We start from the raw sequence: 8140 nt of genomic DNA on the forward strand, positions 1-8140 counted from the left end.
TTGAGGGAGGACAGTGGTGCCAGCTTCCCCTGATGTCCCTTCACTGTCAGCATGCAGTGCGGTGGCCTGCAGCTTTCCACTGGGTTCTGCTGATCCCACTGCTTATTTCTTCCCCAAGACCACACGCACGGTTTTAGTTCTCGTTGCCAGTGGGTTTTGCTTCTTCCTTCCTTTGAGAAAGGCCCACAGCCTCTAGAAGCTTCCTTCTGGGCAGCCGCAGCGTGTCAGCTGTGGGCTTTGTGGCTGGCCTCAGGCGGGCTCCCAGCCAGGGCCCCAGGACACAGAGGAGATGGCTTTGGGCCCTGCGGGTGACACAAGGCATCCACTTCCTCCCAAGTTGGGCAAAGATAGCGGATCAGCACTTCTCACTTAGCACGGTGGGGAGGAAAAAGGGAAATATTGTTTCCCACTGTCAGCAATCACACAACTGTAACTGAATCCTCAGGATTAGGGTCCCCTCCAGTGAGGCTCTAAGGACCACTGTGTCCGCCCTGGGAGAGCAGCCCTCCTTGGGAATGAGATGATTTGAGAGGGTCTCGGTAAGAAACCAGAGAAGACACACGAAGTCTCCAAACAAGTTCATGGGAAGATGGAATGAAGAGATGTTTCTTTTGGTGCAAAAGTTTTTGAAATCCAGGCAGGGGCTTTTCATCAGATGCATCTTCCATGAACTTTTTAGAGACCCTCCATACATCCACCCCGCCCCCCATCGCCCCCAGACTGCTCTCAAACTTTCTCATCTGAGTCCCTTCAAACTCCGGAAATGTTCTGAAGTTCTCCAAAGAGCTTTGGTTCATGTGAGTTTTGTCTATTGACATAAACTGTATCAGAAACTAAAATAGAGAAGTTCAAAGAATATTTATTTTTACTTCATTTTAAAATAATAATAAACTCAGGAATACTAACATAACTGACACATCATGAAGAATAACTATACTTTTTTTAAAAAAGATTTATTTATTTGCTTAAAGGCAGAGCTAGAAAGAGAAAGAAGCAGAGAGAGGTCTTCCATCCACTGGTTCACTCCCCAAATGGCCTCAACGGTCAGAGCTGCATCAATCTGAAGACAGGAGCCAGGAGCTTCTTCCAGGTCTCCCACACAGGTACCGGGGCCCAAGGACTTGGACCATCTTCCACTGCTTTCCCAGGCCATAGCAGAGAGCTGGATCGGAAGCGGAGCAGCGGGGACTGTAACCAGCACCCAGATGGGATACTGGCACTGCAGGTGTTGGCTTCACCCACTGCACCACAGCCCCGGCCCCAAACTATACTTTTCAGAACAAAAGATTGGCAGATGTTGTTTTACATGTTGCAGATATTTACAGTGTATGGTTATTAGAAGACAGCTGGATTCTCATACTAGCTTTGCATTTAGTCAGTTTTGAGACATTGTTTTGGTGGAAGTGTATGAAGAAAATCTGGCCTCACAGGTATGCAGCTGGAAGAGCGTTCTACTACTAGCTCTGTGGCTATTCTTCTCTGATAGTCATCAAAATTTGGCAAGTGGTTGTTTTTAAATGTTAGCTAAAATGTAAAATCCAAACCAGGTCCCATATCAATGAAACTTCCAGTCTCATATCAAAATCCATTGGTGGGGGCCGGTGTGGTGGCGCACTAGGTTAATCCTCTGCCTGTGGTGCCGGCATCCTATATGGGCGCCGGGTTCTAGTCCCAGCTGCTCCTCTTCCAGTCCAGCTCTCTGCTGTGGCCCAGGAAGGCAGTAGAGGATGCCCAAGTGTTTGGGCCCCTGCACCCGTGTGGGAGACCAGGAGGGAGCACCTGGCTCCTGTCTTCGGGTTGGTGTAGCTCCATTTGGGGAGTGAACCAACAGAAGGAAGACCTTTCCCTCTGTCTCTTTCTTTCACTGTCTGTAACTCTACCTGCCACATAAATAAATAAAAATCTTAAAAAAAAAATCCATTGGTGGGCCTTACACTTTGAATGGAAAAAACCAATGCGTGGTTTTGATTATCATGCATTGGTCATTTGAAAATATTAGTTCAGGCCGGCACCGCGGCTCACTAGGCTAATCCTCTGCCTGTGGTCGGGGTGCCGGATTCTGTCCCGGTTGCCCTCTTCCAGTCCAGCTCTCTGTTGTGGCCCAGGAGGGCAGTAGAGGATGGCCCAAGTGCTTGGGCCTGCACCCGTATGGGAGACTGGGAGAAGCACCTGGCTCCTGGCTTTGGATCAGCGAGGTGTGCCGGCCGCAGTGCGCCAGCCGTGGCGGCCATTGGAGGGTGAACCAACAGCAAAGGGGAAGACCTTTCTCTCTGTCTCTCTCTCACCGTCCACTCTGCTTGTCAAAAAATAAAAATAAAAATAAATAAAAAAAGAGAAAACATTAGTTCAGGGGCGGTGTTGTGGTGCAGTAAGTTATCTGTGACACTGGCATCCCTACAGGTACTGGTTCCTGTCCCAGCTGCTCCACTTCTGATCCAGCTCCCTGCTAACATGCTGGGGAAATCAGGAAGATGGCCTAAGTGCTTGAGCCCCTGCACCCACGTGGAGACCCAGATGGAGTTCCAGGCTCCTGGCTGTGGCCTGGCTCAGCCTTGGCCATTGCAGCAATTTGGGAAGTGCACTAGCGGATAGATCTCCTCTCTTTCTCTTTGTCTCTCCTTCCTCTTCTGTAGCTTTGCCTTTCAAATAAATAAATTGTAAAGAGAAAGAAAAAGGAAGGAAGGAAGGAAGGAAGGAAGGAGAAAAGAAAGAAAGAAAGAAAGAAAGAAAGAAAGAAAGAAAGAAAGAAAGAAAGAAAGGAAGGAAGGAAAGAAGGAAGAGAGAAAAAGAAAATTAGTTCAGCGGTTAAGATGCCTGTTAAGACACCCACATGCTATATTGCAGTGCCTGGGTTCAATACCTAACCCCAGCTCCCACCTCCAGTCTTCCTGCCAATGTAGACCTTGGGAGGCAGAAGCGATGGCTCCCATAATGGGATTCCTGCCACCCACATGATAGACCTGGATTGAGTTCCTGGCTCCTACTTTGGTTGCCTCTTCTCTGGCCATCATGGGCATTTGAGGAGTGAAACAGCAGATGGGAGAACACACACAGTCTCTTTTTTTCTCTGTCTTTCAAAAAAAAATAAATAAAACCTTAAAATAAAATCACGTTTGGGGCTGGTGTCACAGCTCAATAGGCTAATCCTCCACCTGCGGCACCGGCACCCCGGGTTCTAGTCCCGGTCGGGGTGCCGGGATTCTGTCCCAGTTGCCCCTCTTCCAGGACAGGCTCTCTGCTGTGGCCAGGAGTGCAGTGGAGGATGGCCCAAGTGCTTGGGCCCTGCACCCCATGGGAGACCAGGAGGAAGCACCTGGCTCCTGCCTTCGGATCAGCACAGTGCACCGGCAGCAGCCATTGTGGGGTGAACCAACAGTAAAGAAGACCTTTCTCTCTGTCTCTCTCTCTCACTGTCCACTCTGCCTGTCAAAAAAAAATAAATAAATAAATAAAACAAAATAACATTTGTTAGCCGGATCACATCAGAAATGTCTGGGTGTTGTGATGCTATCAGCTCCCAGTGATGAATGCCAGTTGTCCACAATTATAATTTTGACATGAAAACTAACATTTTATCTTTGATGCAACAGACTCACTTCACTCATCTTCAAGAATATATTTTTTAGATACCCAAATCAGAATAAGCAGTTTGTCCATTGTTCCTTCAAGTAAAAATGATATTCTATGAAAATGTTGGCTACGTCTTCTCAAGACTTGGATAATTGCACAGTTGCTTTTCCTGGAGACAGGGATCATATTTCAGTACATAGAAGATCTTTATGTGGACTTCCCATTTTGCCTTTTGTCACACATGATACATACTTGGATGGGGCCAGCGCTGTGGTGCAGTAGGTTAAAGCCCTGGCCTGCAGTGCCAGCATCCCATATGGGTGCTGGTTCTAGTCCCAGCTGCTCCTCTTCCGATCCAGCTCTCTGCTATGGCCTGGGAAAGCAGTAGAAGATGGTCTAAGTCCTTGGGCTTCTGCACCACTTGGGAGACCTGGAAGAAGTTCCTGGCTCCTGGCTTCGGATCAGCTCAGCTCTGACCGTTGTGGTCATTTGAGGAGTGAACCAGCAGATGGAAGACCTCTCTCTCTGTCTCTGCCTCTCTGTAACTCTGTCTTTCAAATAAATAAAATAAAATCTTTAAAATAAAAAAGTACATACTTGGGGGGCCGGCGCTGTGGCAGGTAAAAGCCAGTACCTGCAGTGCCTCAGCAGCCTGCCAGGTGGATTATGAAATTATGAAAACAGTTTTGACCTCACAGGATGTCTTGGAGATTTTCAGGAGTCTTTGAAGTCCACAGTTTGAGAACCAATGAGTCAATTTATCAGCTTCAACAATATTATAATAAAAGTAAGGAATGTAGTGACTTCTTCATTGTACTATCATTTAGTAAACCCAAAATAAGGGGCCAGCGTTGTGGTATAGGTGGTAAAGCTGCCACCTGCAATGCTAGCATCCCAAATAAAAGCCTGTTCATGACCCAGCTGTTCTGCTTCTGATCCTGCTAATGGCCTGGGAGAATGCAGTGGAAGACGGCCCAAGTGTTTGGGCCGCACCACCCATGTGGGAGACGGGATGAAGCTCCTGGCTCCTGGTTTGGCTTGGCCCAGCCCTGGCTGTTGCAGCCATTCGAGCAGTAAGCCAGAAGATAGAAGATCTCTCTGTTTCTCCCTCACTTTCTGTTAACTCTGACTTTCAAATAAATAAATAGATCTTTTAAATCAATAAATAAACCCAAACAAAATTTTTCACTTTAGTATTGAGCCACTCCCACTTTACAGTTCTTATGAAATGCAATACATTTAAAAAAAATTTTTTTTTTGACAGGCAGAGTGGACAGTGAGAGAGAGACAGAGAGAAAGGTCTTCCTTTTGCCGTTGGTTCACCCTCCAATGGCCGCTGTGGCCGGTGCGCTGCGGCCAGCGCACCGCGCTGATCCGAAGGCAGGAGCCAGGTGCTTCTCCTGGTCTCCCATGGGGTGCAGGGCCCAAGCACTTGGGTCATCCTTCACTGCACTCCCTGGCCACAGCAGAGAGCTGGCCTGGAAGAGGGGCAACCGGGACAGAATCCGGCGCCCTGAGCAGGACTAGAACCTGGTGTGCCGGAGGCGCAAGGCGGAGGATTAGCCTAGTGAGCCGCGGCACCGGCCTCCAACTCTTTTTTTTTATTATTATAAATTTTTAACTGATGAATTTTTCAAAAAATATTTTAATTTATCTATTTGAAGGGCAGATGGATAGATGGAGAGAGAGATAATCACAGTTCTCCCATCTGCTTGTTCACTACCCAAATACCTACAACAGGCCAGACCTAGGCTAAGCTGAAGCTAGGAGTCTGCAACTCCATCTGGATGCAACTCCATGTGCATGACAAGGATCCAAGTACTTGAGCCATCCTCTGCTGCATCCCATGGTGTGTATTAGCAGGAAGCTGGATAGAAAGTCGAGGAACCAGGACTCAAACCTAGGCACTCCAATAGGGGATGCAGGATCCCAGTTGGTGGCCTAATCTGTTGTGACATAATGCCCCCCCCAATTTTTTAATGACAAATTTTTCATTTTAGAACAAGGTCCAAGTCTTCATTCATCGGTAACTATTTCAGTTGCAGTTTTCAAGTACTTTATTTCATTCTCCCTTCAGTTTAGTCAATATATGGTAGTAAATACAAAACTTATCTAAGATTGACTAAAAGAGATTTACTCGCTTTACAAATGTATTATATCATCAAGAGGTAACTGAATATAGTGATTAAGTGCCACATTAAAATGTCTGAAAATTCTTTAAATATTTGGCTAAAATACTAGACTTTCTCCCTCTGTCGACCCGGTTTCCACTCCCTTTGTTTCACTGGTGTTAATTCCCGATAATCATCTCACACCTGAACTCTAGGTCAGTGTTCTGTTTCCAGAGAATCCAACCTGGGGCAGGTGTCGTGTCATCTCAGTAGGTCTTTGGTAAGAGGGAGTGAAATCTAGATTGTGATGAACTACAATAGGCTTATTTTTTCTCCAAGTTCAATAAATCCATTCTGGCTGAAAATGTTCTATTCTTTTTATTTATATATTTTTAAACGTTTATTTTCATTTTGGAAAGCATGGAGAGAGAGAGAGGTGGAGAGAGAGAAAGAGAGAGAAAGAGATCATCTCATCACAAATGCCTGCAACAGTCAGGACTGGGTCAGACTGAAGCCAGGAGCCTAGACACTCCATCCAGGTCTCCCATGTGGGTGTCAGGGGCCAAGGACTTGATTAAAAAAATGCCCCCCACTGTCCTCATTTTTTTGCATTTTATTAGACAATTCCTAGGCTGAAGTTTACTATTTACGCCATTTTAGAAAATTTATGTTTATGAATCAGGTTTTGGAGTATGTTTCTAAAAACTTTAATAAAGATATCCAAATCTTGTTGCTTTCTTTTTCTTAATGTTATTTAAGAGCAAGAGCGAGATCAAGACAGAGAGAGAGAGAGAGAGAGAAAGAGAGAGATCCTTCATCCCCTGGTTCACTCCCCAAATGCCCACAACCGCCAGGGCTGGGCCAGGCTGAATCTAAGAGGCTGGCACTTGATCTGTGTGTTCCACATGGGTGGCCTGGGCCCAAGCACTTGAGGCATCATTCGCGTCTTCCTAGGACGCATCAGTAGGAAGCTGGGTCAGAAGCAGAGACACCGGGACTCCAGCCGAGCACTCTGAGATGAGATGGGGATGTCCCAAGAAGCAGTTTGAGCTGCTGTGCCACAGTGCCCGCCCCTGCTGCTTCCTGGCTGAAACCAGGGGCCAGGAGAACTCCATCCGGGTCCCCACCATGGGTGGCAGGGGCTTCAGCACCTACAAGCAGGAGCTGAATGGGATGCAGGCGTCACAGGGGGTGGCTTCCCCTGCTGTGCCACAGTGCTGGCCCCTGGGAACTCTGAGAATCACACCTGTATTTTATCTGCACTTTTTTTTTTTTTAAACATTATCGTATTTGGTATTTGCTGTTTGTCATGGACATAGTCCTAAATAAACATTCTTTTTGCAAAGCTCCCACTACCTCCATCATTTCTTTTCAATAATGAGCCTCAAGGTCAAAACTCCTTATGTGCAAGTGGCCCAGGTCACAATGCACAGCGACATTAAGGGGTCTGCGGGTGGCTTCCTAAAAACATCTTCAGGAGGAGGGGGCGGGGCAGCGTGGCTTAGCAGGTAAAGCTGCCACCTGTGTGACACCAGCATCCCATATGGGCGCCGGTCCTTGTCTGCTGCTCTACTTCCAATCCAGCTCCCTGTTAATGAAACTGGGAAAAGCAGTGGAAAATGGCACAAGTGTTTGGGCCCCTGCACCCACGTAGGAGACCTTGAGGAAGCTCCTGGCTCCTGGCTTTGGCCTGGCCCAGCCCTGGCTCTTGAGGCCTCTTGGGGGATTGAAACAATAGAAGGAAGACTTCCCATAACTCTTTCAAATAAATAAGTAAATCTTAAAAAATAAAACTTTGGGGATAATTTTCGGATCAGGGTGCTGGGGGTGATACCCAGCTTCTAACTCCAGCTTTCTGCCTTTAACACATGGACCTTTGGGGACACCCAAACGAATATCCAAACAATAGCAAGGGGCTATCAACTGTATCTCACAACAAAAGCGTGGAGATGTGGATGTGTGTAAGATATGCGCTGGCTAAGCTGGACGCTGAGGGGACCACCAGGAGGGTTCCAGTGCTGTTCTCTGAGAGTTCCGAAGCCCAAGGAGGGGCTTTGGCACATAGACCCCCAGCCAGTGGCATCGGATGCTTCTGGGAAGTGGAGGATGGCTCCCTGAGCTTCTGTGGGAACTGCTGCTGGCCCTACTCTTGGTGTGCTGTTCCCTGCCCTGTTGCTTCCTTGCTATCCAAAAATTTCACGTTCATTGCTCTTGTCAACAAAGCTTACAGGAAGTGAATCCTCCAAACACCTGTTAGATTAACTGTCCTCAGTGGGTCTAGCTTGTCTGGCCATGGGGCTGAAAAATGTCGTCTCTATTCACCTGGAAACCACCTGTGGACTCAATGGAGGAGAGAGAGAAAGATGCTGACGGTGCCTGTCTGGGGCTGGGGACATACTGCCTAAGGCTAGCTTTGGTCTCACTTTCCTGACTTAACCCCCCCCCCCCCCCCATGTAGT

The sequence above is a fragment of the Oryctolagus cuniculus genome, chromosome 17 (assembly GCF_964237555.1).
Source record: "Oryctolagus cuniculus chromosome 17, mOryCun1.1, whole genome shotgun sequence".
NCBI classification, from domain to species: Eukaryota; Metazoa; Chordata; class Mammalia; order Lagomorpha; family Leporidae; genus Oryctolagus; species Oryctolagus cuniculus.